Raw genomic sequence first — 27,780 nt, 5'->3', positions numbered from 1 at the left:
TCTTCGCCGTGCTTGCCACCCGCCCCCGCCCCAGGCCCAACCAAACAATCTAGGCCAGGCCACGAGGACTCCTTCTGGCTCCTCTGGCACTCTCTTGCATAGCGGAGTGCACACTTTTCTCCTCCAGCTGGGTTCCAGCTCCTGGCACGGGCAGCCCCTGCCACATGTCCACACCACTGCCCCTGCACTCCCCAAAGCCTGCCCAGAAGACTCCTCGCCCAAGGACATGCCTCCCTGACGATGGCTCCCCTAGCTCTTTGGCCACACCCATGCACAAGTAGTCACCTGACCCAAGTGGGACCCAGGGGCCCTGCCCAAGAGGGGCCGGGCAGCACCAGGCCCTGATATCTGACCACCCCCACGGCCCGCCTCTCCTCGCCTCGCCTCCTCCACCGCCACCGTCCCAAAACACTATGGGCGTGGGGGCCAGGGAGATGGGGCAAGCAGGTGACTAAAGCTCCCTGCTCTGGGCCATGCACCAGCCTCAAAAGGGAAATGGCCCCACCTGCCTCTGGAGCGGGACAAAAGGGGCAACCCGGCTCCCTCGGCAGGACGCAGAGCAGGGTTCGTCAGGGAGTTGCACCCAGGACCTCCTGCACACTAAGCAGGAATCATGCCGGTAGACTAACAAGCCAGGGACCTCCCCACTCGCCCCTCTGCCCTGCCACATCTCAGGTGCCTGTGGCATGGGACCCTCTGGTGCCATGGATCTGCGACGCGGGACTTCCCAGCCCGGCCTGGCAGATCCATAGCTTCCCCTGCTGCTCTTCCGCCATGGCGAGCTCTGAAGAGCAACCCTTCCGCTCGGGCCACTACGTCCTCTGCTGCCAACCGGGACTTGGAGGGGACGCCAAATGCCAGGCGCCGGTAGCCCCAAGAGATGCACTGGCAGGCCAGGCTTGGGCTGGGCGGGGCAGGGCCTCTTGCCTGCAGAAGCCCTGATTTTGCTTCAGCCACAGGGCTTGCGATGACGGCGAGAGGGAGGAGAACCTGCTGCCCTTTCCTCAACTGCCCCACATGGGTGGGACCACAAAGGGAGCCCTGGACTGCTCCCAGTGCAATCAGTGGCTGTAGGCCAAGCATTAGGAAAAGGGGAGCCAAGAGCACACCCCTCAGAACCAGCAGCTGGGCCAGAACCAGGTCTCTCTCTCACACCTTCAAAGGGGCAAGCCTAGCACAAGGCCCCATCTATGCCTGAACAGGGACTTGAACCCTGGACCCTCAGATTAAAAGTCTGAAGCTCTGCCAACTGAGCTATCCAGGCCACACCCAAAAGCCCGGCCTCCCTCTCTTCGCCGCGCTTGCCACCCGCCCCCGCCCCAGGCCCAACCAAACAAGCTAGGCCAGGCCACGAGGACTCCTTCTGGCTCCTCTGGCACTCTCTTGCATAGCGGAGTGCACACTTTTCTCCTCCAGCTGGGTTCCAGCTCCTGGCACGGGCAGCCCCTGCCACATGTCCACACCACTGCCCCTGCACTCCCCAAAGTCTGCCCAGAAGACTCCTCGCTGAAGGACATGCCTCCCAGACGATGGCTCCCCCAGCTCTTTGGCCACACCCATGCACAAGTAGTCACCTGACCAAGGTGGGACCCAGGGGCCCTGCCCAAGGGGGGCGGGGCAGCGCCAGGCACTGATTTCTGACCACCCCCACGGCCCGCCTCGCCTCGCCTCCTCCACCGCCACCGTCCCACAACACTATGGGCGTGGGGGCCAGGGAGATGGGGCAAGCAGGTGACTAAAGCTCCCTGCTCTGGGCCATGCACCAGCCTCAAAAGGGAAATGGCCCCACCTGCCTCTGGAGCGGGACAAAAGGGGCAACCCGGCTCCCTCAGCAGGGAGCAGAGCAGGGCTCGTCCGGGAGTTGAACCCGGGACCTCCTGCACCCTAAGCAGGAATCATGCCCCTAGACCAACGAGCCAGGGGACTGCCCACAGGCCCCTTTGCCCTTCCACATTTCAGGTGCCGGTGGCATGGGACCCTCTGGTGCCATGGATCTGCGAGGCGGGACTTTCCAGCACTGCCTCGCAGATCCATGGGTCCCTTTGCGGCTCTTCCCCCATAGCGAGCTCTGAAGAGCATCCCTTCCGCTCGGGCCACAACGTCCTCTGCTGCCAACCGGGACTTGGAGGGGAGGCCAAATGCCAGGCGCCGGTAGTCCCAAGAGATGCACTGGCAGGCCAGGCTTGGGGTGGGCAGGGCAGGGCCCCTTTCCTGCAGAAGCCCTGATTTTGCTTCAGCCACGGGGCTTGCGATGACGGCGAGAAGGAAGAGCACCTGCTGCCCTTTCCTCAACTGCCCCCCATGGGTGGGACCACAAAGGGAGCCCTGGGCTGCTCCCAGTGCAATCAGTGGCTGTAGGCCAAGCAGCAGGAAAAGGGGAGCCACACGCACACCACTCAGAACCAGCAGCTGGGCCAGAACCAGGTCTCTCTCTCACACCTTCAAAGGGGCAAGCCTAGCACAAGGCCCCACCTGCGCCTGAACAGGGACTTGAACCCTGGACCCTCAGATTAAAAGTCTGAAGCTCTGCCAACTGAGCTATCCAGGCCACACCCAAAAGCCCGGCCTCCCTCTCTTCGCCGCGCTTGCCACCCGCCCCCGCCCCAGGCCCAACCAAACAAGCTAGGCCAGGCCACGAGGACTCCTTCTGGCTCCTCTGGCACTCTCTTGCATAGCGGAGTGCACACTTTTCTCCTCCAGCTGGGTTCCAGCTCCTGGCACGGGCAGCCCCTGCCACATGTCCACACCACTGCCCCTGCACTCCCCAAAGCCTGCCCAGAAGACTCCTCGCTCAAGGACATGCCTCCCTGACGATGGCTCCCCTAGCTCTTTGGCCACACCCATGCACAAGTAGTCACCTGACCCAAGTGGGACCCAGGGGCCCTGCCCAAGAGGGGCGGGGCAGCACCAGGCCCTGATTTCTGACCACCCCCACGGCCCGCCTCTCCTCGCCTCGCCTCCTCCACCGCCACCGTCCCAAAACACTATGGGCGTGGGGGCCAGGGAGATGGGGCAAGCAGGTGACTAAAGCTCCCTGCTCTGGGCCATGCACCAGCCTCAAAAGGGAAATGGCCCCACCTGCCTCTGGAGCGGGACAAAAGGGGCAACCCGGCTCCCTCGGCAGGACGCAGAGCAGGGTTCGTCAGGGAGTTGCACCCAGGACCTCCTGCACACTAAGCAGGAATCATGCCGGTAGACTAACAAGCCAGGGACCTCCCCACTCGCCCCTCTGCCCTGCCACATCTCAGGTGCCTGTGGCATGGGACCCTCTGGTGCTATGGATCTGCGACGCGGGACTTCCCAGCCCGGCCTCGCAGATCCATAGCTTCCCCTGCTGCTCTTCCGCCATGGCGAGCTCTGAAGAGCAACCCTTCCGCTCGGGCCACTACGTCCTCTGCTGCCAACCGGGACTTGGAGGGGACGCCAAATGCCAGGCGCCGGCAGCCCCAAGAGATGCACTGGCAGGCCAGGCTTGGGCTGGGCGGGGCAGGGCCTCTTGCCTGCAGAAGCCCTGATTTTGCTTCAGCCACAGGGCTTGCGATGACGGCGAGAGGGAGGAGAACCTGCTGCCCTTTCCTCTCCTGCCCCACATGGGTGGGACCACAAAGGGAGCCCTGGACTGCTCCCAGTGCAATCAGTGGCTGTAGGCCAAGCAGCAGGAAAAGGGGAGCCAAGAGCACACCCCTCAGAACCAGCAGCTGGGCCAGAACCAGGTCTCTCTCTCACACCATCAAAGGGGCAAGCCTAGCACAAGGCCCCACCTGTGCCTGAACAGGGACTTGAACCCTGGACCCTCAGATTAAAAGTCTGAAGCTCTGCCAACTGAGCTATCCAGGCCACACCCAAAAGCCCGGCCTCCCTCTCTTCGCCGCGCTTGCCACCCGCCCCCGCCCCAGGCCCAACCAAACAAGCTAGGCCAGGCCACGAGGACTCCTTCTGGCTCCTCTGGCACTCTCTTGCATAGCGGAGTGCACACTTTTCTCCTCCACCTGGGTTCCAGCTCCTGGCACGGGCAGCCCCTGCCACATCTCCACACCACTGCCCCTGCACTCCCCAAAGTCTGCCCAGAAGACTCCTCGCTCAAGGACATGCCTCCCTGACGATGGCTCCCCCAGCTCTTTGGCCACACCCATGCACAAGTAGTCACCTGACCCAAGTGGGACCCAGGGGCCCTGCCCAAGGGGGGCGGGGCAGCGCCAGGCACTGATTTCTGACCACCCCCACGGCCCGCCTCGCCTCGCCTCCTCCACCGCCACCGTCGCACAACACTATGGGCGTGGGGGCCAGGGAGATGGGGCAAGCAGGTGACTAAAGCTCCCTGCTCTGGGCCATGCACCAGCCTCAAAAGGGAAACGGCCCCACCTGCCTCTGGAGCGGGACAAAAGGGGCAACCCGGCTCCCTCAGCAGGGAGCAGAGCAGGGCTCGTCCGGGAGTTGAACCCGGGACCTCCTGCACCCTAAGCAGGAATCATGCCCCTAGACCAACGAGCCAGGGGACTGCCCACACGCCCCTTTGCCCTGCCACATATCAGGTGCCTGTGGCATGGGACCCTCTGGTGCCATGGATCTGCGAGGCGGGGCTTTCCAGCACTGCCTCGCAGATCCATGGGTCCCTTTGCGGCTCTTCCCCCATAGCGAGCTCTGAAGAGCATCCCTTCCGCTCGGGCCACAACGTCCTCTGCTGCCAACCGGGACTTGGAGGGGAGGCCAAATGCCAGGCGCCGGCAGTCCCAAGAGATGCACTGGCAGGCCAGGCTTGGGGTGGGCAGGGCAGGGCCCCTTTCCTGCAGAAGCCCTGATTTTGCTTCAGCCACGGGGCTTGCGATGACGGCGAGAAGGAAGAGCACCTGCTGCCCTTTCCTCAACTGCCCCCCATGGGTGGGACCACAAAGGGAGCCCTGGGCTGCTCCCAGTGCAATCAGTGGCTGTAGGCCAAGCAGCAGGAAAAGGGGAGCCACACGCACACCCCTCAGAACCAGCAGCTGGGCCAGAACCAGGTCTGTCTCTCACACCTTCAAAGGGGCAAGCCTAGCACAAGGCCCCATCTATGCCTGAACAGGGACTTGAACGCTGGACCCTCAGAATAAAAGTCTGAAGCTCTGCCAACTGAGCTATCCAGGCCACGCCCAAAACTCCGGCCTCCCTCTCTTCGCCGCGCTTGCCACCCGCCCCCGCCCCAGGCCCAACCAAACAAGCTAGGCCAGGCCACGAGGACTCCTTCTGGCTCCTCTGGCACTCTCTTGCATAGCGGAGTGCACACTTTTCTCCTCCAGCTGGGTTCCAGCTCCTGGCACGGGCAGCCCCTGCCACATGTCCACACCACTGCCCCTGCACTCCCCAAAGCCTGCCCAGAAGACTCCTCGCTCAAGGACATGCCTCCCTGACGATGGCTCCCCTAGCTCTTTGGCCACACCCATGCACAAGTAGTCACCTGACCCAAGTGGGACCCAGGGGCCCTGCCCAAGAGGGGCGGGGCAGCACCAGGCCCTGATTTCTGACCACCCCCACGGCCCGCCTCTCCTCGCCTCGCCTCCTCCACCGCCACCGTCCCAAAACACTATGGGCGTGGGGGCCAGGGAGATGGGGCAAGCAGGTGACTAAAGCTCCCTGCTCTGGGCCATGCACCAGCCTCAAAAGGGAAATGGCCCCACCTGCCTCTGGAGCGGGACAAAAGGGGCAACCCGGCTCCCTCGGCAGGACGCAGAGCAGGGTTCGTCAGGGAGTTGCACCCAGGACCTCCTGCACACTAAGCAGGAATCATGCCGGTAGACTAACAAGCCAGGGACCTCCCCACTCGCCCCTCTGCCCTGCCACATCTCAGGTGCCTGTGGCATGGGACCCTCTGGTGCTATGGATCTGCGACGCGGGACTTCCCAGCCCGGCCTCGCAGATCCATAGCTTCCCCTGCTGCTCTTCCGCCATGGCGAGCTCTGAAGAGCAACCCTTCCGCTCGGGCCACTACGTCCTCTGCTGCCAACCGGGACTTGGAGGGGAGGCCAAATGCCAGGCGCCGGCAGTCCCAAGAGATGCACTGGCAGGCCAGGCTTGGGCTGGGCGGGGCAGGGCCTCTTGCCTGCAGAAGCCCTGATTTTGCTTCAGCCACAGGGCTTGCGATGACGGCGAGAGGGAGGAGAACCTGCTGCCCTTTCCTCTCCTGCCCCACATGGGTGGGACCACAAAGGGAGCCCTGGACTGCTCCCAGTGCAATCAGTGGCTGTAGGCCAAGCAGCAGGAAAAGGGGAGCCAAGAGCACACCCCTCAGAACCAGCAGCTGGGCCAGAACCAGGTCTCTCTCTCACACCATCAAAGGGGCAAGCCTAGCACAAGGCCCCACCTGTGCCTGAACAGGGACTTGAACCCTGGACCCTCAGATTAAAAGTCTGAAGCTCTGCCAACTGAGCTATCCAGGCCACACCCAAAAGCCCGGCCTCCCTCTCTTCGCCGCGCTTGCCACCCGCCCCCGCCCCAGGCCCAACCAAACAAGCTAGGCCAGGCCACGAGGACTCCTTCTGGCTCCTCTGGCACTCTCTTGCATAGCGGAGTGCACACTTTTCTCCTCCACCTGGGTTCCAGCTCCTGGCACGGGCAGCCCCTGCCACATCTCCACACCACTGCCCCTGCACTCCCCAAAGTCTGCCCAGAAGACTCCTCGCTCAAGGACATGCCTCCCTGACGATGGCTCCCCCAGCTCTTTGGCCACACCCATGCACAAGTAGTCACCTGACCCAAGTGGGACCCAGGGGCCCTGCCCAAGGGGGGCGGGGCAGCGCCAGGCACTGATTTCTGACCACCCCCACGGCCCGCCTCGCCTCGCCTCCTCCACCGCCACCGTCGCACAACACTATGGGCGTGGGGGCCAGGGAGATGGGGCAAGCAGGTGACTAAAGCTCCCTGCTCTGGGCCATGCACCAGCCTCAAAAGGGAAACGGCCCCACCTGCCTCTGGAGCGGGACAAAAGGGGCAACCCGGCTCCCTCAGCAGGGAGCAGAGCAGGGCTCGTCCGGGAGTTGAACCCGGGACCTCCTGCACCCTAAGCAGGAATCATGCCCCTAGACCAACGAGCCAGGGGACTGCCCACACGCCCCTTTGCCCTGCCACATATCAGGTGCCTGTGGCATGGGACCCTCTGGTGCCATGGATCTGCGAGGCGGGGCTTTCCAGCACTGCCTCGCAGATCCATGGGTCCCTTTGCGGCTCTTCCCCCATAGCGAGCTCTGAAGAGCATCCCTTCCGCTCGGGCCACAACGTCCTCTGCTGCCAACCGGGACTTGGAGGGGAGGCCAAATGCCAGGCGCCGGCAGTCCCAAGAGATGCACTGGCAGGCCAGGCTTGGGGTGGGCAGGGCAGGGCCCCTTTCCTGCAGAAGCCCTGATTTTGCTTCAGCCACGGGGCTTGCGATGACGGCGAGAAGGAAGAGCACCTGCTGCCCTTTCCTCAACTGCCCCCCATGGGTGGGACCACAAAGGGAGCCCTGGGCTGCTCCCAGTGCAATCAGTGGCTGTAGGCCAAGCAGCAGGAAAAGGGGAGCCACACGCACACCCCTCAGAACCAGCAGCTGGGCCAGAACCAGGTCTGTCTCTCACACCTTCAAAGGGGCAAGCCTAGCACAAGGCCCCATCTATGCCTGAACAGGGACTTGAACGCTGGACCCTCAGAATAAAAGTCTGAAGCTCTGCCAACTGAGCTATCCAGGCCACGCCCAAAACTCCGGCCTCCCTCTCTTCGCCGCGCTTGCCACCCGCCCCCGCCCCAGGCCCAACCAAACAAGCTAGGCCAGGCCACGAGGACTCCTTCTGGCTCCTCTGGCACTCTCTTGCATAGCGGAGTGCACACTTTTCTCCTCCAGCTGGGTTCCAGCTCCTGGCACGGGCAGCCCCTGCCACATGTCCACACCACTGCCCCTGCACTCCCCAAAGCCTGCCCAGAAGACTCCTCGCTCAAGGACATGCCTCCCTGACGATGGCTCCCCTAGCTCTTTGGCCACACCCATGCACAAGTAGTCACCTGACCCAAGTGGGACCCAGGGGCCCTGCCCAAGAGGGGCGGGGCAGCACCAGGCCCTGATTTCTGACCACCCCCACGGCCCGCCTCTCCTCGCCTCGCCTCCTCCACCGCCACCGTCCCAAAACACTATGGGCGTGGGGGCCAGGGAGATGGGGCAAGCAGGTGACTAAAGCTCCCTGCTCTGGGCCATGCACCAGCCTCAAAAGGGAAATGGCCCCACCTGCCTCTGGAGCGGGACAAAAGGGGCAACCCGGCTCCCTCGGCAGGACGCAGAGCAGGGTTCGTCAGGGAGTTGCACCCAGGACCTCCTGCACACTAAGCAGGAATCATGCCGGTAGACTAACAAGCCAGGGACCTCCCCACTCGCCCCTCTGCCCTGCCACATCTCAGGTGCCTGTGGCATGGGACCCTCTGGTGCTATGGATCTGCGACGCGGGACTTCCCAGCCCGGCCTCGCAGATCCATAGCTTCCCCTGCTGCTCTTCCGCCATGGCGAGCTCTGAAGAGCAACCCTTCCGCTCGGGCCACTACGTCCTCTGCTGCCAACCGGGACTTGGAGGGGAGGCCAAATGCCAGGCGCCGGCAGTCCCAAGAGATGCACTGGCAGGCCAGGCTTGGGCTGGGCGGGGCAGGGCCTCTTGCCTGCAGAAGCCCTGATTTTGCTTCAGCCACAGGGCTTGCGATGACGGCGAGAGGGAGGAGAACCTGCTGCCCTTTCCTCTCCTGCCCCACATGGGTGGGACCACAAAGGGAGCCCTGGACTGCTCCCAGTGCAATCAGTGGCTGTAGGCCAAGCAGCAGGAAAAGGGGAGCCAAGAGCACACCCCTCAGAACCAGCAGCTGGGCCAGAACCAGGTTTCTCTCTCACACCATCAAAGGGGCAAGCCTAGCACAAGGCCCCACCTGTGCCTGAACAGGGACTTGAACCCTGGACCCTCAGATTAAAAGTCTGAAGCTCTGCCAACTGAGCTATCCAGGCCACACCCAAAAGCCCGGCCTCCCTCTCTTCGCCGCGCTTGCCACCCGCCCCCGCCCCAGGCCCAACCAAACAAGCTAGGCCAGGCCACGAGGACTCCTTCTGGCTCCTCTGGCACTCTCTTGCATAGCGGAGTGCACACTTTTCTCCTCCACCTGGGTTCCAGCTCCTGGCACGGGCAGCCCCTGCCACATCTCCACACCACTGCCCCTGCACTCCCCAAAGTCTGCCCAGAAGACTCCTCGCTCAAGGACATGCCTCCCTGACGATGGCTCCCCCAGCTCTTTGGCCACACCCATGCACAAGTAGTCACCTGACCCAAGTGGGACCCAGGGGCCCTGCCCAAGGGGGGCGGGGCAGCGCCAGGCACTGATTTCTGACCACCCCCACGGCCCGCCTCGCCTCGCCTCCTCCACCGCCACCGTCGCACAACACTATGGGCGTGGGGGCCAGGGAGATGGGGCAAGCAGGTGACTAAAGCTCCCTGCTCTGGGCCATGCACCAGCCTCAAAAGGGAAACGGCCCCACCTGCCTCTGGAGCGGGACAAAAGGGGCAACCCGGCTCCCTCAGCAGGGAGCAGAGCAGGGCTCGTCCGGGAGTTGAACCCGGGACCTCCTGCACCCTAAGCAGGAATCATGCCCCTAGACCAACGAGCCAGGGGACTGCCCACACGCCCCTTTGCCCTGCCACATATCAGGTGCCTGTGGCATGGGACCCTCTGGTGCCATGGATCTGCGAGGCGGGGCTTTCCAGCACTGCCTCGCAGATCCATGGGTCCCTTTGCGGCTCTTCCCCCATAGCGAGCTCTGAAGAGCATCCCTTCCGCTCGGGCCACAACGTCCTCTGCTGCCAACCGGGACTTGGAGGGGAGGCCAAATGCCAGGCGCCGGCAGTCCCAAGAGATGCACTGGCAGGCCAGGCTTGGGGTGGGCAGGGCAGGGCCCCTTTCCTGCAGAAGCCCTGATTTTGCTTCAGCCACGGGGCTTGCGATGACGGCGAGAAGGAAGAGCGCCTGCTGCCCTTTCCTCAACTGCCCCCCATGGGTGGGACCACAAAGGGAGCCCTGGGCTGCTCCCAGTGCAATCAGTGGCTGTAGGCCAAGCAGCAGGAAAAGGGGAGCCACACGCACACCCCTCAGAACCAGCAACTGGGCCAGAACCAGGTCTCTCTCTCACACCTTCAAAGGGGCAAGCCTAGCACAAGGCCCCATCTATGCCTGAACAGGGACTTGAACGCTGGACCCTCAGAATAAAAGTCTGAAGCTCTGCCAACTGAGCTATCCAGGCCACGCCCAAAACTCCGGCCTCCCTCTCTTCGCCGCGCTTGCCACCCGCCCCCGCCCCAGGCCCAACCAAACAAGCTAGGCCAGGCCACGAGGACTCCTTCTGGCTCCTCTGGCACTCTCTTGCATAGCGGAGTGCACACTTTTCTCCTCCAGCTGGGTTCCAGCTCCTGGCACGGGCAGCCCCTGCCACATGTCCACACCACTGCCCCTGCACTCCCCAAAGCCTGCCCAGAAGACTCCTCGCTCAAGGACATGCCTCCCTGACGATGGCTCCCCTAGCTCTTTGGCCACACCCATGCACAAGTAGTCACCTGACCCAAGTGGGACCCAGGGGCCCTGCCCAAGAGGGGCGGGGCAGCACCAGGCCCTGATTTCTGACCACCCTCACGGCCCGCCTCTCCTCGCCTCGCCTCCTCCACCGCCACCGTCCCAAAACACTATGGGCGTGGGGGCCAGGGAGATGGGGCAAGCAGGTGACTAAAGCTCCCTGCTCTGGGCCATGCACCAGCCTCAAAAGGGAAATGGCCCCACCTGCCTCTGGAGCGGGACAAAAGGGGCAACCCGGCTCCCTCGGCAGGACGCAGAGCAGGGTTCGTCAGGGAGTTGCACCCAGGACCTCCTGCACACTAAGCAGGAATCATGCCGGTAGACTAACAAGCCAGGGACCTCCCCACTCGCCCCTCTGCCCTGCCACATCTCAGGTGCCTGTGGCATGGGACCCTCTGGTGCTATGGATCTGCGACGCGGGACTTCCCAGCCCGGCCTCGCAGATCCATAGCTTCCCCTGCTGCTCTTCCGCCATGGCGAGCTCTGAAGAGCAACCCTTCCGCTCGGGCCACTACGTCCTCTGCTGCCAACCGGGACTTGGAGGGGACGCCAAATGCCAGGCGCCGGTAGCCCCAAGAGATGCACTGGCAGGCCAGGCTTGGGCTGGGCGGGGCAGGGCCTCTTGCCTGCAGAAGCCCTGATTTTGCTTCAGCCACAGGGCTTGCGATGACGGCGAGAGGGAGGAGAACCTGCTGCCCTTTCCTCACCTGCCCCACATGGGTGGGACCACAAAGGGAGCCCTGGACTGCTCCCAGTGCAATCAGTGGCTGTAGGCCAAGCAGCAGGAAAAGGGGAGCCAAGAGCACACCCCTCAGAACCAGCAGCTGGGCCAGAACCAGGTCTCTCTCTCACACCTTCAAAGGGGCAAGCCTAGCACAAGGCCCCACCTGTGCCTGAACAGGGACTTGAACCCTGGACCCTCAGATTAAAAGTCTGAAGCTCTGCCAACTGAGCTATCCAGGCCACACCCAAAAGCCCGGCCTCCCTCTCTTCGCCGCGCTTGCCACCCGCCCCCGTCCCAGGCCCAACCAAACAAGCTAGGCCAGGCCACGAGGACTCCTTCTGGGTACTCTGGCACTCTCTTGCATAGCGGAGTGCACACTTATCTCCTCCACCTGGGTTCCAGCTCCTGGCACGGGCAGCCCCTGCCACGTGTCCACACCACTGCCCCTGCACTCCCCAAAGTCTGCCCAGAAGACTCCTCGCTCAAGGACATGCCTCCCAGACGATGGCTCCCCCAGCTGTTTGGCCACACCAATGCACAAGTAGTCACCTGACCCAAGTGGGACCCAGGGGCCCTGCCCAAGGGAGGCGGGGCAGCGCCAGGCACTGATTTCTGACCACCCCCACGGCCCGCCTCGCCTCGCCTCCTCCACCGCCACCGTCCCACAACACTATGGGCGTGGGGGCCAGGGAGATGGGGCAAGCAGGTGACTAAAGCTCCCTGCTCTGGGCCATGCACCAGCCTCAAAAGGGAAACGGCCCCACCTGCCTCTGGAGCGGGACAAAAGGGGCAACCCGGCTCCCTCAGCAGGGAGCAGAGCAGGGCTCGTCCGGGAGTTGAACCCGGGACCTCCTGCACCCTAAGCAGGAATCATGCCCCTAGACCAACGAGCCAGGGGACTGCCCACAGGCCCCTTTGCCCTGCCACATCTCAGGTGCCTGTGGCATGGGACCCTCTGGTGCCATGGGTCTGCGAGGCGGGGCTTTCCAGCACTGCCTCGCAGATCCATGGGTCCCTTTGCGGCTCTTCCCCCAAAGCGAGCTCTGAAGAGCATCCCTTCCGCTCGGGCCACAACGTCCTCTGCTGCCAACCGGGACTTGGAGGGGAGGCCAAATGCCAGGCGCCGGCAGTCCCAAGAGATGCACTGGCAGGCCAGGCTTGGGGTGGGCAGGGCAGGGCCCCTTTCCTGCAGAAGCCCTGATTTTGCTTCAGCCACGGGGCTTGCGATGACGGCGAGAAGGAAGAGCACCTGCTGCCCTTTCCTCAACTGCCCCCCATGGGTGGGACCACAAAGGGAGCCCTGGGCTGCTCCCAGTGCAATCAGTGGCTGTAGGCCAAGCAGCAGGAAAAGGGGAGCCACACGCACACCCCTCAGAACCAGCAGCTGGGCCAGAACCAGGATTCTCTCTCACACCTTCAAAGGGGCAAGCCTAGCACAAGGCCCCATCTATGCCTGAACAGGGACTTGAACGCTGGACCCTCAGAATAAAAGTCTGAAGCTCTGCCAACTGAGCTATCCAGACCACGCCCAAAACTCCGGCCTCCCTCTCTTCGCCGCGCTTGCCTCCCGCCCCCGCCCCAGGCCCAACCAAACAAGCTAGGCCAGGCCACGAGGACTCCTTCTGGCTCCTCTGGCACTCTCTTGCATAGCGGAGTGCACACTTTTCTCCTCCAGCTGGGTTCCAGCTCCTGGCACGGGCAGCCCCTGCCACATGTCCACACCACTGCCCCTGCACTCCCCAAAGCCTGCCCAGAAGACTCCTCGCTCAAGGACATGCCTCCCTGACGATGGCTCCCCTAGCTCTTTGGCCACACCCATGCACAAGTAGTCACCTGACCCAAGTGGGACCCAGGGGCCCTGCCCAAGAGGGGCGGGGCAGCACCAGGCCCTGATTTCTGACCACCCCCACGGCCCGCCTCTCCTCGCCTCGCCTCCTCCACCGCCACCGTCCCAAAACACTATGGGCGTGGGGGCCAGGGAGATGGGGCAAGCAGGTGACTAAAGCTCCCTGCTCTGGGCCATGCACCAGCCTCAAAAGGGAAATGGCCCCACCTGCCTCTGGAGCGGGACAAAAGGGGCAACCCGGCTCCCTCGGCAGGACGCAGAGCAGGGTTCGTCAGGGAGTTGCACCCAGGACCTCCTGCACACTAAGCAGGAATCATGCCGGTAGACTAACAAGCCAGGGACCTCCCCACTCGCCCCTCTGCCCTGCCACATCTCAGGTGCCTGTGGCATGGGACCCTCTGGTGCCATGGATCTGCGACGCGGGACTTCCCAGCCCGGCCTCGCAGATCCATAGCTTCCCCTGCTGCTCTTCCGCCATGGCGAGCTCTGAAGAGCAACCCTTCCGCTCGGGCCACTACGTCCTCTGCTGCCAACCGGGACTTGGAGGGGACGCCAAATGCCAGGCGCCGGTAGCCCCAAGAGATGCACTGGCAGGCCAGGCTTGGGCTGGGCGGGGCAGGGCCTCTTGCCTGCAGAAGCCCTGATTTTGCTTCAGCCACAGGGCTTGCGATGACGGCGAGAGGGAGGAGCACCTGCTGCCCTTTCCTCACCTGCCCCACATGGGTGGGACCACAAAGGGAGCCCTGGACTGCTCCCAGTGCAATCAGTGGCTGTAGGCCAAGCATTAGGAAAAGGGCAGCCAAGAGCACACCCCTCAGAACCAGCAGCTGGGCCAGAACCAGGTCTCTCTCTCACACCTTCAAAGGGGCAAGCCTAGCACAAGGCCCCACCTGTGCCTGAACAGGGACTTGAACCCTGGACCCTCAGATTAAAAGTCTGAAGCTCTGCCAACTGAGCTATCCAGGCCACACCCAAAAGCCCGGCCTCCCTCTCTTCGCCGCGCTTGCCACCCGCCCCCGCCCCAGGCCCAACCAAACAAGCTAGGCCAGGCCACGAGGACTCCTTCTGGCTCCTCTGGCACTCTCTTGCATAGCAGAGTGCACACTTTTCTCCTCCAGCTGGGTTCCAGCTCCTGGCACGGGCAGCCCCTGCCACATGTCCACACCACTGCCCCTGCACTCCCCAAAGTCTGCCCAGAAGACTCCTCGCTCAAGGACATGCCTCCCTGACGATGGCTCCCCCAGCTCTTTGGCCACACCCATGCACAAGTAGTCACCTGACCCAAGTGGGACCCAGGGGCCCTGCCCAAGGGGGGCGGGGCAGCGCCAGGCACTGATTTCTGACCACCCCCACGGCCCGCCTCGCCTCGCCTCCTCCACCGCCACCGTCCCACAACACTATGGGCGTGGGGGCCAGGGAGATGGGGCAAGCAGGTGACTAAAGCTCCCTGCTCTGGGCCATGCACCAGCCTCAAAAGGGAAATGGCCCCACCTGCCTCTGGAGCGGGACAAAAGGGGCAACCCGGCTCCCTCAGCAGGGAGCAGAGCAGGGCTCGTCCGGGAGTTGAACCCAGGATCTCCTGCACCCTAAGCAGGAATCATGCCCCTAGACCAACGAGCCAGGGGACTGCCCACAGGCCCCTTTGCCCTTCCACATATCAGGTGCCTGTGGCATGGGACCCTCTGGTGCCATGGATCTGCGAGGCGGGGCTTTCCAGCACTGCCTCGCAGATCCATGGGTCCCTTTGCGGCTCTTCCCCCATAGCGAGCTCTGAAGAGCATCCCTTCCGCTCGGGCCACAACGTCCTCTGCTGCCAACCGGGACTTGGAGGGGAGGCCAAATGCCAGGCGCCGGTAGTCCCAAGAGATGCACTGGCAGGCCAGGCTTGGGGTGGGCAGGGCAGGGCCCCTTTCCTGCAGAAGCCCTGATTTTGCTTCAGCCACGGGGCTTGCGATGACGGCGAGAAGGAAGAGCACCTGCTGCCCTTTCCTCAACTGCCCCCCATGGGTGGGACCACAAAGGGAGCCCTGGGCTGCTCCCAGTGCAATCAGTGGCTGTAGGCCAAGCAACAGGAAAAGGGGAGCCACACGCACACCCCTCAGAACCAGCAGCTGGGCCAGAACCAGGTCTCTCTCTCACACCTTCAAAGGGGCAAGCCTAGCACAAGGCCCCATTTATGCCTGAACAGGGACTTGAACGCTGGACCCTCAGAATAAAAGTCTGAAGCTCTGCCAACTGAGCTATCCAGGCCACGCCCAAAACTCCGGCCTCCCTCTCTTCGCCGCGCTTGCCACCCGCCCCCGCCCCAGGCCCAACCAAACAAGCTAGGCCAGGCCACGAGGACTCCTTCTGGCTCCTCTGGCACTCTCTTGCATAGCGGAGTGCACACTTTTCTCCTCCAGCTGGGTTCCAGCTCCTGGCACGGGCAGCCCCTGCCACATGTCCACACCACTGCCCCTGCACTCCCCAAAGCCTGCCCAGAAGACTCCTCGCTCAAGGACATGCCTCCCTGACGATGGCTCCCCTAGCTCTTTGGCCACACCCATGCACAAGTAGTCACCTGACCCAAGTGGGACCCAGGGGCCCTGCCCAAGAGGGGCGGGGCAGCACCAGGCCCTGATTTCTGACCACCCCCACGGCCCGCCTCTCCTCGCCTCGCCTCCTCCACCGCCACCGTCCCACAACACTATGGGCGTGGGGGCCAGGGAGATGGGGCAAGCAGGTAACTAAAGCTCCCTGCTCTGGGCCATGCACCAGCCTCAAAAGGGAAATGGCCCCACCTGCCTCTGGAGCGGCACAAAAGGGGCAACCCGGCTCCCTCAGCAGGGAGCAGAGCAGGGCTCGTCCGGGAGTTGATCCCGGGACCTCCTGCACCCTAAGCAGGAATCATGCCCCTAGACCAACGAGCCAGGGGACTGCCCACACGCCCCTTTGCCCTGCCACATTTCAGGTGCCGGTGGCATGGGACCCTCTGGTGCCATGGATCTGCGAGGCGGGGCTTTCCAGCACTGCCTCGCAGATCCATGGGTCCCTTTGCGGCTCTTCCCCCATAGCGAGCTCTGAAGAGCATCCCTTCCGCTCGGGCCACAACGTCCTCTGCTGCCAACCGGGACTTGGAGGGGACGCCAAATGCCAGGCGCCGGTAGTCCCAAGAGATGCACTGGCAGGCCAGGCTTGGGGTGGGCAGGGCAGGGCCCCTTTCCTGCAGAAGCCCTGATTTTGCTTCAGCCACGGGGCTTGCGATGACGGCGAGAAGGAAGAGCACCTGCTGCCCTTTCCTCAACTGCCCCCCATGGGTGGGACCACAAAGGGAGCCCTGGGCTGCTCCCAGTGCAATCAGTGGCTGTAGGCCAAGCAGCAGGAAAAGGGGAGCCACACGCACACCCCTCAGAACCAGCAGCTGGGCCAGAACCAGGTCTCTCTCTCACACCTTCAAAGGGGCAAGCCTAGCACAAGGCCCCACCTGCGCCTGAACAGGGACTTGAACTCTGGACCCTCAGATTAAAAGTCTGAAGCTCTGCCAACTGAGCTATCCAGGCCACGCCCAAAAGCCCGGCCTCCCTCTCTTCGCCGCGCTTGCCACCCGCCCCCGCCCCAGGCCCAACCAAACAAGCTAGGCCAGGCCACGAGGACTCCTTCTGGCTCCTCTGGCACTCTCTTGCATAGCGGAGTGCACACTTTTCTCCTCCAGCTTGGTTCCAGCTCCTGGCATGGGCAGCCCCTGCCACATGTCCACACCACTGCCCCTGCACTCCCCAAACTCTGCCCAGAAGACTCCTCGCTCAAGGACATGCCTCCCTGACGATGGCTCCCCCAGCTCTTTGGCCACACCCATGCACATGTAGTCACCTGACCCAAGTGGGACCCAGGGGCCCTGCCCAAGAGGGGCGGGGCAGCGCCGGGCCCTGATTTCTGACCACCCCCACAGCCCGGCTCGCCTCCAAGCAGGCCAAGACCGAATGCCAGGCGCCGGTGGCCCCAAGAGATGCACTGGGAGGCCAGGCTTGGGGTGAATTTGGGAGGCAATGACGGTGAGAGGGAGGAGCACCTGCTGTCCTTTCCTCACCTGCCTCCCATGCCCCTAGACTAGGGGTGGGCAAAATGCATCCTGATAGCCTGATGTGTCCCAACAGCCCTTTGGGCTACTAGAAAATATCACATATTAATATTTTGCTGCCTATCATTTAGCCCTTGATGGCTTTCCAGAAGTCAGTAAGCGGCTCTCCGCCTGGAATAGTTGCCTGGCCCTGCTGTAATGTGTGCATTTGACCTGCATATTGCTGACCATCTCAGCTAATGTGTTGTTTATGTGATTTTGTTTTTTAATAGTTTTATTTCAGCAAATATTTTTCAAGAAAGGAAGAAATTTCATCTTTACATATGCTTTTTTTAGGATGCACCATACTTACAGCATTTTTATTGTTAATTAAAGTAAATAATTCTCGTTTATACAGAAAAAAATATTGACCCTTAATAGACAGTTACTGTATTCCATTATTTATTCTGGATGACATTGAGTATTATTAAGAGTACAACTTTGCGTTACAAGGCAAAAATATGTTTAAGCTAAATAAGTCCCTGCATATTCAAGATATTTACAAAGAACTACAAAAAAATCACCAATTCTGTGTTTTGTTGAACTTTAAAAAAACCCAAAACAAACTTGTAGAACATATCCCTGTAGAAAGTGTAATTGCCCATCTGTAACATGATTATGGAACATATTGAAATGTAGTGACACAATCATCAAGAAATAAAAAGTAGTTTTGTAAAAATGAAAATAACTTGCTCAAATGAGAGAATTTCACATATTCTTGTTTTAAGAAGCTTGGAATTTTCTATACTGTCATAATTATACTCAACCTTGATCTGAACTCTTTTGTGCTGAATACTGTACTAACACATGGCAAAAGATTGCTCCTATCCCAAAATATTTACAGACAAAGAATGAAAGAATGGAACCATTTATCCCCATTATGCAGATATGGAATAGGGTCAGAATAAGATTAAATGATTTTCCAGGGGTCATATATAAAGTAATTGGCAGTGCTAAGAATTTAATGTAGATTTCCTGAATCATAGCCCAGGGCCTACACCATAAAACCATTTGTATTTTACAATCCTTTTGAAATTGGTTGACATAATTAATATTCCCTATGACTTTTGGAACAGTGCTGCTAAATTATTATTCATTATTACTAGTTAACATTTATTGCTGCACTGGTACCAGATTCAGGGTCTCATTGTTCTAGTTCCTATATAAATATACAGAAATGTAGCCTTACCCCCGAAGTACAATTTAAAATATTTTATTATGTATTCTGAACTTTCCATAATCAAGTTAGTGGGAGGTCTTTGTAAATTACACTGTGGGTGCATCTACACGTTCATTAACGTGCAGTGCTTACTGTGCATTAATTTAGTATTTGCAAAAGGAAGGTGCAGTAAATGACCTACTGCGTATTAGTGCAATTGCACACTGTTTTTGTGATAGTTAATGTGCAGTAGACTAACACGTTAGTGTAACAGTATGGTTTTTGCATGACACTGTAATGTGCACTCAATTAGCCTAATGCACATCAAGCATCTCATGTAAACACACCCTCTAGGAACCTGATGGATAAATCCTCAGCTTCCCAGAGCATTGCGATTACCTTTCTCATTACTTTTATGTGTTGACAATCATATAAACAGCTTAAATATTAGGGCTGTGTGAAACAGCACCATTCCACTTCAACTTTCGTTTTGACAAAACAGTGTTTCTTTTCAAGTTTTGTTTCATTTTAAAAGCACCGTTCCATTTCATTTCATCCAAATGTTTCACTCTCTCGATGATGTTTTGACGTTTCACCCATAGGCTATTTCACATCCAACGCCAGGAAGATCGATGCTTCCACTGGCCCCAGCTGGCAGCATCAGCCTCCTGTGATCTGGCAGACAGATTGAGGTCCCGCATCCCCTGGAAGGAGTCCAGCATGAGCGAGCATGCCCCCAATCTGCCTGCCAGGTGACAGGAAGCTAGTGCTGGTTGCTGGGGCCAGTGCCAGCATTGATCTTCCTGGCATGGACTGCACCCAGCGCTGGTCCCAGCCAGCAGTACCAGCCTCCTGTCATCCAGCAGGCAGATCAGGGGCCTGCCCGTACCCCCAGGAGGGATGCAGGACTATGCTGGATTCCTCTAGGGGAGCCTGATCTGCCTGCCGAATGACAGGAGGCTTGTGCTGCTGCCTGGGATCAGAGCTGGGCACAGCCCACACCCAGCACCGGAAAGTTTGGTGCTGCCACTGGCCCCAGCCACCAGCACCAGCCTCCTGTGATCCAGCAGGGAAATCAGGGGCCCACACCCCCAGGAGAAGTCCAGCATAGCCCCCACAGCCCTCCCGGGGAAGTGGGCAAGCCCCTGACCTGCCTGCTGGATAACAGGAGGCTGGTTCTGCTGGCTGGGGCTAGCGGCAACACCAACCTTCCCAGCATGGACTGTGTCCAGCGCTGGTCCTAGCCATCAGCACCAGCTTCCTGTGATCTGGCAGGCACATCAGGTGCCCCCTGCCCCCCCAGAAGGAGTTGGCAGAGCTCTGCAGCCCTCTTGGGGGTGCGGGGAACCCCTGATTGGCTTGCTGGATCACAGGAAGCTACTCCTGCTGCCCGGGATGGCGCTGGGCGCAGGCCACAGCCAACACTGGGAAGATCAGTGCTGCTGCTGACCCAGCTGGCAGCACCAGCCTCCTGTCATCTAGCAGGCAGATCGGGGGCCCTGCCTGCATCCCCAGGAGGGCTGCAGGAGCTGTGCTGGACTGCTCCCAGGTGTGTGGACCCCCAACCTGCCTGCCGGATGACAGGAGGCTGGTTCTGCCACCTGGGGCCAGTAGTGGGGTGCGGGGCAAATCAGCTTTTGCGGAGACCCACCTCCACCCCAGGATCGGGGAGGGTCCCCGCACAAACTGATTTGCCCCAAGTGCCACACCCTCCTCGGGTCAGCTCTGGTACAGGGCCCGGGGCATATCAGCTCATGAAGGATGGAGGCAGGTCCCCACATGAGCTGATTTGCCCCAGGCCCCGCTGCTGGCCCCAGGAGGCAGAACCAGCCTCCTGTTATCTGTCAGGCAGATTGGAGACCCACACCCCCAGGAGCAGTCCAGCACAGCCCCCACAGCACTCCCAGGGATACGGGTGGGCCCCCAATCTGCCTGCCGGATGACAGGAGGCTGGTGCTGCTGGCTGAGGCCAGCAAAAGTACTGATCTTTCCGGTGCTGGGTGCGGGCTGAACCCAGTGCTGTTCCAAGCAGCAAGAGCAGCCTCCAGTGATCCGGCAGGCCAATCAGGGGCCCCCCACACCCCTGGGAGAGCTGCAGGGCTCCGCCAACTCCTCTTGAGGGTGTGGGGGTCCCCCAATCTGCCTGCCAGATCACATGAGGCTGGTGTTGCCAGCTGGGACCAGCGCTGGGTGCAGCCCATGCCAGGAAGATCGGTGCTGCCACTGGCCCCAACCGGCAGCACCAGCCTCCTGTCATCCAGCAGGTAGATCGGGGGCTTGTCCACACCTCTGGAAGGGCTTCAGGGGCTGTGTCAGACTTCTCCCAGGTATGCGGGCCACTGATCTAACTGGTGAATCACAGGAGGCTGCTGCTGCCAGCTGGGTCAGCGGCAGTACCAATCTTCACCAGCACTGGGTGCAGGCTGTGCCCAGCACCAATCCCAGGTGGCAGCACCAGCCTCCTGTCATCCAGCAGGCAGATCGGGGGCCCGCAGCCCCGGGAAGAGTCCAGCACAGCCCTGCAGCTCTCCCTGGGGTGCGAGTGGGCCCCCCATCTGCCTGCTGGATAACAGCTGGAACCGGCACTGAAGCCAAGTAAGCCTGGCTTCGAAACTCAAAATGTTTCATAACTTTCGGAATATTTCGAGTTCCTTGTTTCATTTCAAAGCTGTTTCAAAGGCTTTTGCTCCATTGTGAGCTCAAAACACATTGAAACAGCTTCAAAATGAAACAGTGGTAAAAATTTCACATAGCCCTATTAAATATAGAATAATTAACTGGGAAAGAAAAAATGAGGTGTCTTTAAAAATTCAGCTAATAGGGGGTGCAAACAGCCCTCAATATGACAAATCTTAGGAGGGTTTCAAACACAATAACGATCGCACTAAGACAGGGGCAGGCAATTATTTTGGGCAGAGGGCCGCTTACTGAGTTTTGGCAAGCCATCGAGGGCCACATGACATGCAGCCCAGGGTAGATAAATATTCATTTTCTAAATTTTTTAGGGGCCCCGTGGGCCGGATAGAATGGCCTGGTGGGCCACATCCAGTCCCCAAGCCGCATTTTGCCCACCCCTGCACTAAGAAGACAAAGACTGGTTTAGTTTCTCCAAATATCAATAGCATAAGGAAAGATCTTGTTTCTATGTAAGTCACTGAATGCATATAACTGAGGAAAGTATTATTTCAAGATAACCTTAATATCTCTGTTCTTCTTCTTACCTAGGAAGGGAGATGTACCTGAATAATATGTTCTTACCAAGTAAGATAACAAAAGGGGAAATAGTATGAATGAATGTATTATAACAAAAGCCGCTTTTAAGCTATTCTATAACTGCAGAATTGGCCACAGACACCATTTACAATGAATCCCTAGTCTCATTTGGAAGCTCTAGATGCTATTATAATACAAATAAAGAATAAAAATAATACTGGTTATATAGCAGCAAAAAAGAGCAATGTACTCTTGGGTTGAGGAGCGATATCATAAAACAGGGAAAAAACAGCTACTTCATAAACTTTATGGGTCAGAGATCTATCATTTTATTTTTAAAACACAATCCCTTCTTATTAGAGTACTACATAAATGATCATCTATGAGCTGCATCCCATGGAAAAATAAATACAAGACCCTGTTATTTAAAGATGTATCTTATCATGCATTATCAAAGGGGCTGAATTAAATTTGCAGAGGCAATCTTAATTCTGGAATGTATTGATTTGTGAACTATCCACTGCATAACATTCTGAATGTGTTCTTCTGTGTACTAGATGCATAAATGAGGTCAATATTTCATTGTGAATACTGTATTATCAGTCTAGTTTAATTCTATTCTTATTCTAGAATGTAATGCCACCCTGATGGACCTTCTACCTAATTCCATATTAAAATTAAAATAAATTCAATATTAAAATAGAAACATTGAAAAAATAAAACATGGCTTTTTATTTCTTTACAGCATACAAATAGTCTGCTTAGTAGTATATGAAATATAAGGAACCACGATTCCACAAGATATGCAATTCTATATTTTTTTGGCTCTGCCTCTTCTTTACAGTACCTGTACATTTCCTTGTGCTGGGAAAGCTGCCATTTTCTGATACAGTGTGCTACAAAGGAGACACACAGCAACAGTCTTTCATGGAGACAGGACATTTGTTCTTTCTTATTTTATTATTTCAGTAACTGAAATTATATCATTACTTCCCATTTCTGGGAAAACATACCAGACCCATGGTACCAATGTTTACTCTCCGCAATGGATAATACGATTTAAACATTTATAGAGTTACTATGAGTTGTAGGTTATATAACAATCATGCAGAAATCAGTGCTCAAATGCTTTGCAGAAGTATATTAGAGGGGATTTGAAGGAAAGGTGAAAATGGGATTAGATACTATGGCAATGTATGCAGTGCAAAGTTATATCATTTGGCACATGCAAGGATGGGACAGTACCAATACCGTAACAGGTGAAAAGACACCAAGATAAGGAATATGCAAACGGAAGATAGAAGATCAAGATTCAGCAAGGGAGGTTTAAGTTGGATTTAGGAAAAACTTTCTCACTAGGAGGGTGGTGAAACACTGGAACTGGTTACCTAGAGAAGTGGTAGAACCTCCATCCTTGGAGGTTTTTAAAGCCAGGCTTGACAAAGAGAGAAAATATATGGAAAGAATGACAAAAGAAACAGAATAAAATAGAAAATTAAGAAAGAATATTTTCTGTTTTACAGGAGCTTGCCATCCTACTCCTCTATTGTATTTAGTATTCCACCTTACTTGCTATTACTTTGAGGCATATCATGCTATTTATTCAGGTTTGTCAGAAAGTGATTTTGCATACATCTTTAACGCTACATCCCCTCTGTCCCAATTCATTCTATTCCACAGTTCTTTTCACATTGGCAACTCCTATTTTTGTCTTATTACGACTTCTTTCAGCTTTTTCTTTGGAACACTACATTGGTTTCTCTTTTTCAGTCAATTTTATATATTCTCCTGTTGTCCATTTTCCTACTTTTCTTTTTCAAATCCTTTTGTTTCCATGTATTGTACTGTTCATATTATCCATATTTCAGTTTCTCCTCACGTATATCATTTTGATTTCTTTGTCTTTGAAACTCCTCACCATGCAGTTCTCTGAAGGGAAAATTAAATGGAAGCATTAGAAGTACAAAATAACTGCTTAAGATATAAGAAAAGTATCTCTCACCAATCTCATCTGGTAGGGGAATTGTTTGAACTGAGGGAAAGCCCCAAGAAGAAAGGGAGGACACGCTGTAAGATAGGTTTGAAGTCTTACCCTTTCTTGTTTTTCTTTTTTTTACCTTTCACTTGGAACACCTTAGAAGTTTGATTCTGAAAGGCTCAATTTGAATATTTATGCATGTATACCATCTTGTAATGTACATAAAAATATACAAAGTGCCACACTGGGTCAGACCAATGGTCCATCTAGCCCAGTATTCTGTCTCCAACAATGGCAGAAATAGAAACTATAGAAGGAGAGCATTGAGCATAGAGTAATCTGTACCTATTCAATATCTTCCCAAGAATCCACCATGATTGGTTTAGAAATGCCAGAGAAAACATATCCAACCATTCTGTTCAATAGCCATAAGACACTTATAAATGTTTGCTGTTATTCAGTGATGGAAACATATATATCTTGATCATGCATGAGTATAGTACATCTCTCAGTGATCATCATGCCCATCTACTGGAAAACTATACGCGCATTATTTTCTCTTCATATATAAGGGAATTATTTCTTTACTTGATTGCTCTTTCAGCCCTAGAATTATTGCTAGCGGACATTATTTGCATTGATATATGCATTGTTAAGCTTATTAGTTTCCTATGTTTTTTACTTCATTTCAACTTAATACAGCCATTTCTGGGCTGCAAGCTTACCATGCCTGGCAGTGGCACCCTGCAGCATGCCACATGGCTCTGCATATGCTATTGGCCAGACATAAAACAGTACAGCTGTATTGTATGGTGCCAAGAGCGGGCTAATGAGCACTGATGCCCAGCAGTGCTAACTAAGCACCCTCAGCTCTGCATAGACCTTACTGTATTGCTTCACACAGAGCTATACAACATATTTGAGAGTCTTGCTTCCAGGCATGCTAAGCATGTGGTCTAGAAACAGCCACACATTATATGCAGAGAAAGTCTGTTCTTCTTCCAGTTGCTTCTTCTCTGACCCACACAGATCAGAAACGTCCATTGTCATCTCTGATTTCATCCCATAAAACTGTCAGTTCCTGTTCCACAGAGATCAACTATATCAATGGCAGAACTTCCAAAGCATTAACTCTAATGTTAGCAGGGTTATACCTGAGATTAAAATCTATTACATTTAGGTTTATGAGGATTTGTACATTTTTAAATTGTATTGAAAACATAATTTGTAGAAGGGAGCAAAAAAGCTTGTCTTTACCTGTGGATATGCTATACAGAAAGACTGCAGTTGAAAGTAAGCATAAAATCTCTCAAAGGAGCTATGTAAATTGATTTCTAGGCTAAATATGATAAAAGGAAAAATTGTAGCTTAAATTGTTATTTGCCTTTTATATTATTATTTCTTGATTACACTATTTTTGTTCTTTTTTTTTAATATTTGAGCCTTTAAGATCTCTGATGCCAACATGATAATTTTCTACTTACAAAAGACATTTTGCACTGTTGTTAATGGACCAAACTATCACTGTATCTAGTAGAGTTATTAGAAATATTAGATACATGTTTAGAATTGCATTGTAGAAGGTATTTAATTATCACAAACAATTCCCAGTTTAAAGTTTTCCAGAGAAAACTCTGAGTCATTAGAGTGTCCACTAAAAGGCATAAGGAAGTGCGCTTTTGGCATTGTACCCAAAGAAATTAAAAGCTAAAGCCTGACAGACTATGATTTGACGCCTGGAGTATGATTTGACGCCTGGATCTACTGCCACAAGAGGTAACAAAAGCCTGTTCTAAATGAACAAAATTAAAGGTCATGTTCATTTTGTTGCCAAACAAAGGCACTAGCAATTTAAGACTTCAGACTTTACCAAGACGACATATTTTTTTACTTTAATTTGCAGAGAAATGCATTAGTCTACACTGTTCCAGTAAATTTCTTAATCCCTTCAAGACACTAGACTAGTGATCTGCATAATATCACCCCCGTCAGTGAAAAACTGGCCTTTAGCAACAATATTGGCAGACTTTGCAAACCCTTTCCAGGATTTGCCATCAAAGAGAATGAGAAGAGGAACAGGAAAACACAAAAGGCATCTTCATAACAAATGACAGATTAAAGAAAATATAGCTCCCACTGACCTTATTTGGAAGGATATTGTGGTTGACATCTGTTACTCAGCCTGTCATAATCAAAGCTTCCAGGAGCTTATATTAATGTTTTATTACACAGTCCTATTCTCACTACATCTTAAAGTCAGATAATATTTTAGCTTTATTCTCTGTCTGCAAGAAACAATGAGAAGTTGTCCACTTAGTTAGCAGTGCTCCATTAATCTGAAGCTGAGAATGTGAGGGGTCATGTTGGTCATCATTAGAAATCAGGAAGTGCCATCATCTGGAATTATGTTTATTTTGCAATGCAGAAAGATACTCAGGCTGCAATAAAAATGTACTCAGACTGAATTTATATCTTTGTACACTTTTTTTTTTAAACGTTGGAGTCTGTAATATGTCTCTGTATGCTGCCTGACTTTCAGAGTCATCTTGTAAACAAGGTGATTTCATCTCCATTAGCAAGCTAACCCACTGAAGTATAGAAATATAGTACCATTACTATAAGCTACAAAGGCATTGTAAGGCCTGGACATGGAAATAGGGAAATAAACACAGGGCACATAGAGACATTACATTTAAACCAGTCTAAATTAACTTTGGTAGATCTAAACCCATAACCATACAGAAGTTTGGTGCACGTAGACCAGTCTAAAAGTGGTGCAAGTAATCTAAGATAGACCTAGTGCCAGGTACACTCAAGTGAGATCAATTTAGGTTATACCAATGTATCAAATGTCTGTACTGTTCCCATATCAATTCAAGTTAGATTGCTGTCCTCTGGCATCCCAGACTGCTTTGTGGCCCCCCTACCGCCCCCTCATAGGGAAGTGTGTTAGTATTCAGCCTGTGCTTGGCTGCTCCAGCTGAGTGACCAACAGGACCCACCCACTGGGCTATCCCGGTGCTCAGTAAGCACAGCTCCTATCCCCAGCCCTCCTCCTGCCTCCAGACATCTGTCAACCACAGGTAGGTAGCAGGAAGAAGTGAGGAGTCTGTCTCCCTCATGAGCCCTGGAACTTGGGCATCAAAGTTCCTGGGCTGTGCCCCCACACCTCCAACATCCCATCACAAAGCACCCACAACATACACACAGAGCCCAACACTGAGCCCAGGAAAACCCCAGCGCTTAGGACCAGCCCCTCAGACCCCTACCCTGGCACCCATGATGATGATAGGGAATCACTTGTGAATGAGTAAGATTGTGTTCCAAAGATCTTGATAGTGAGTCCACAGTTGGCTCCATAGTCCAATTCTAGCTTCACATGTCTTGTCGCAGTGAGAACAGGTGTTTCCAGGAGGGATGGGCACTGTGTTTCTGTGTTGGATGTTCTAATGTTCTTTTCACCTGTTCCTCTTTTCCTCTTCTGCCTGTCAATGAGCTGTTTCAAAGTGTTGAGACCCCTCCCAAAGAGCCTTCCTCCATTTGGGTCGGTCCTGAGCAAGGATCTCCCAAGTTTTGATATCGATGTTACACCTCTTCATATTTGGCTTCAGGGCATCTTTGAAGCACTTCCTTTGCCCTCTGCTACTTCACTGACCTTCTTTCAACTGTGAGAAAAAGATTCTCTTTGAAAGGAGTCAGGCATGTGAACAACATGACCTGTCCTGCAAAGTTGGTTTTGGTTGATCATGGCCTCAATGCTGCTGGAATTTTCTTTGACCAAGACGCTGTTTGTGCGTCTATCCTCCTAGCTAATCCAAGTGATCTTGCGAAGGCACCTTTGGTGGTACTTTTCCAAGCTCTTGAGATGTCTTTTATATGTGGTCCAAGTTTTCCGAACCATACACCAGAGTTGGAATGACAATGGTTGAATAAACCAAGAGCTTCATTTTAGCAAGGAGGTCATGATTTAAGAAGACTCTCTTAATCAGACGTCCAAAGGCTGCACTCACACATTTCAAGCAGTGTAGATTTCTGCGTCAATGTCTGCTTTAAACTAAGCCTGCTGGGGGACGGAGGGACTACCACCACTGCTGACCTGCTGAGCAATCCTTGCAAAGCCAACGGATCACGGCACTTAAGGGAGCCCACCCCCGCCCCAGCCCTGGTAAAA

The 27,780-nt window shown here is 55.6% G+C and overlaps 20 non-coding genes across 20 annotated transcripts; all 20 read right to left on the bottom strand.

Annotated features, from left to right (window-relative positions):
- Positions 1 to 1,191: 1,191 nt before the first annotated feature.
- On the bottom strand, positions 1,192 to 1,264 carry TRNAK-UUU (transfer RNA lysine (anticodon UUU)). Its single transcript has one exon. It is a non-coding gene; the product is annotated as a tRNA-Lys (tRNA).
- A 582-nt stretch (positions 1,265 to 1,846) lies between these two features.
- Positions 1,847 to 1,918, bottom strand: TRNAP-AGG (transfer RNA proline (anticodon AGG)). Its single transcript has one exon. It is a non-coding gene; the product is annotated as a tRNA-Pro (tRNA).
- A 557-nt stretch (positions 1,919 to 2,475) lies between these two features.
- TRNAK-UUU (transfer RNA lysine (anticodon UUU)) lies at positions 2,476 to 2,548 on the bottom strand. Its single transcript has one exon. It is a non-coding gene; the product is annotated as a tRNA-Lys (tRNA).
- A 1,216-nt stretch (positions 2,549 to 3,764) lies between these two features.
- On the bottom strand, positions 3,765 to 3,837 carry TRNAK-UUU (transfer RNA lysine (anticodon UUU)). The gene has a single exon. It is a non-coding gene; the product is annotated as a tRNA-Lys (tRNA).
- A 582-nt stretch (positions 3,838 to 4,419) lies between these two features.
- TRNAP-AGG (transfer RNA proline (anticodon AGG)) lies at positions 4,420 to 4,491 on the bottom strand. The gene has a single exon. It is a non-coding gene; the product is annotated as a tRNA-Pro (tRNA).
- Positions 4,492 to 5,048: 557 nt separating this feature from the next.
- Positions 5,049 to 5,121, bottom strand: TRNAK-UUU (transfer RNA lysine (anticodon UUU)). Its single transcript has one exon. It is a non-coding gene; the product is annotated as a tRNA-Lys (tRNA).
- A 1,216-nt stretch (positions 5,122 to 6,337) lies between these two features.
- Positions 6,338 to 6,410, bottom strand: TRNAK-UUU (transfer RNA lysine (anticodon UUU)). The gene has a single exon. It is a non-coding gene; the product is annotated as a tRNA-Lys (tRNA).
- Positions 6,411 to 6,992: 582 nt separating this feature from the next.
- TRNAP-AGG (transfer RNA proline (anticodon AGG)) lies at positions 6,993 to 7,064 on the bottom strand. Its single transcript has one exon. It is a non-coding gene; the product is annotated as a tRNA-Pro (tRNA).
- A 557-nt stretch (positions 7,065 to 7,621) lies between these two features.
- Positions 7,622 to 7,694, bottom strand: TRNAK-UUU (transfer RNA lysine (anticodon UUU)). Its single transcript has one exon. It is a non-coding gene; the product is annotated as a tRNA-Lys (tRNA).
- A 1,216-nt stretch (positions 7,695 to 8,910) lies between these two features.
- TRNAK-UUU (transfer RNA lysine (anticodon UUU)) lies at positions 8,911 to 8,983 on the bottom strand. Its single transcript has one exon. It is a non-coding gene; the product is annotated as a tRNA-Lys (tRNA).
- A 582-nt stretch (positions 8,984 to 9,565) lies between these two features.
- Positions 9,566 to 9,637, bottom strand: TRNAP-AGG (transfer RNA proline (anticodon AGG)). The gene has a single exon. It is a non-coding gene; the product is annotated as a tRNA-Pro (tRNA).
- Positions 9,638 to 10,194: 557 nt separating this feature from the next.
- Positions 10,195 to 10,267, bottom strand: TRNAK-UUU (transfer RNA lysine (anticodon UUU)). The gene has a single exon. It is a non-coding gene; the product is annotated as a tRNA-Lys (tRNA).
- A 1,216-nt stretch (positions 10,268 to 11,483) lies between these two features.
- On the bottom strand, positions 11,484 to 11,556 carry TRNAK-UUU (transfer RNA lysine (anticodon UUU)). Its single transcript has one exon. It is a non-coding gene; the product is annotated as a tRNA-Lys (tRNA).
- A 582-nt stretch (positions 11,557 to 12,138) lies between these two features.
- On the bottom strand, positions 12,139 to 12,210 carry TRNAP-AGG (transfer RNA proline (anticodon AGG)). Its single transcript has one exon. It is a non-coding gene; the product is annotated as a tRNA-Pro (tRNA).
- Positions 12,211 to 12,767: 557 nt separating this feature from the next.
- TRNAK-UUU (transfer RNA lysine (anticodon UUU)) lies at positions 12,768 to 12,840 on the bottom strand. Its single transcript has one exon. It is a non-coding gene; the product is annotated as a tRNA-Lys (tRNA).
- Positions 12,841 to 14,056: 1,216 nt separating this feature from the next.
- TRNAK-UUU (transfer RNA lysine (anticodon UUU)) lies at positions 14,057 to 14,129 on the bottom strand. Its single transcript has one exon. It is a non-coding gene; the product is annotated as a tRNA-Lys (tRNA).
- Positions 14,130 to 14,711: 582 nt separating this feature from the next.
- On the bottom strand, positions 14,712 to 14,783 carry TRNAP-AGG (transfer RNA proline (anticodon AGG)). Its single transcript has one exon. It is a non-coding gene; the product is annotated as a tRNA-Pro (tRNA).
- A 557-nt stretch (positions 14,784 to 15,340) lies between these two features.
- TRNAK-UUU (transfer RNA lysine (anticodon UUU)) lies at positions 15,341 to 15,413 on the bottom strand. Its single transcript has one exon. It is a non-coding gene; the product is annotated as a tRNA-Lys (tRNA).
- Positions 15,414 to 16,000: 587 nt separating this feature from the next.
- Positions 16,001 to 16,072, bottom strand: TRNAP-AGG (transfer RNA proline (anticodon AGG)). The gene has a single exon. It is a non-coding gene; the product is annotated as a tRNA-Pro (tRNA).
- Positions 16,073 to 16,629: 557 nt separating this feature from the next.
- On the bottom strand, positions 16,630 to 16,702 carry TRNAK-UUU (transfer RNA lysine (anticodon UUU)). The gene has a single exon. It is a non-coding gene; the product is annotated as a tRNA-Lys (tRNA).
- Positions 16,703 to 27,780: the final 11,078 nt, after the last annotated feature.

The sequence above is a fragment of the Alligator mississippiensis genome, chromosome 1 (assembly GCF_030867095.1).
Source record: "Alligator mississippiensis isolate rAllMis1 chromosome 1, rAllMis1, whole genome shotgun sequence".
In the NCBI taxonomy this organism is placed as follows: Eukaryota; Metazoa; Chordata; order Crocodylia; family Alligatoridae; genus Alligator; species Alligator mississippiensis.
Note: the sequence above shows the minus strand (reverse complement) of the source record. Positions and strands in the feature narration are given on the sequence as shown.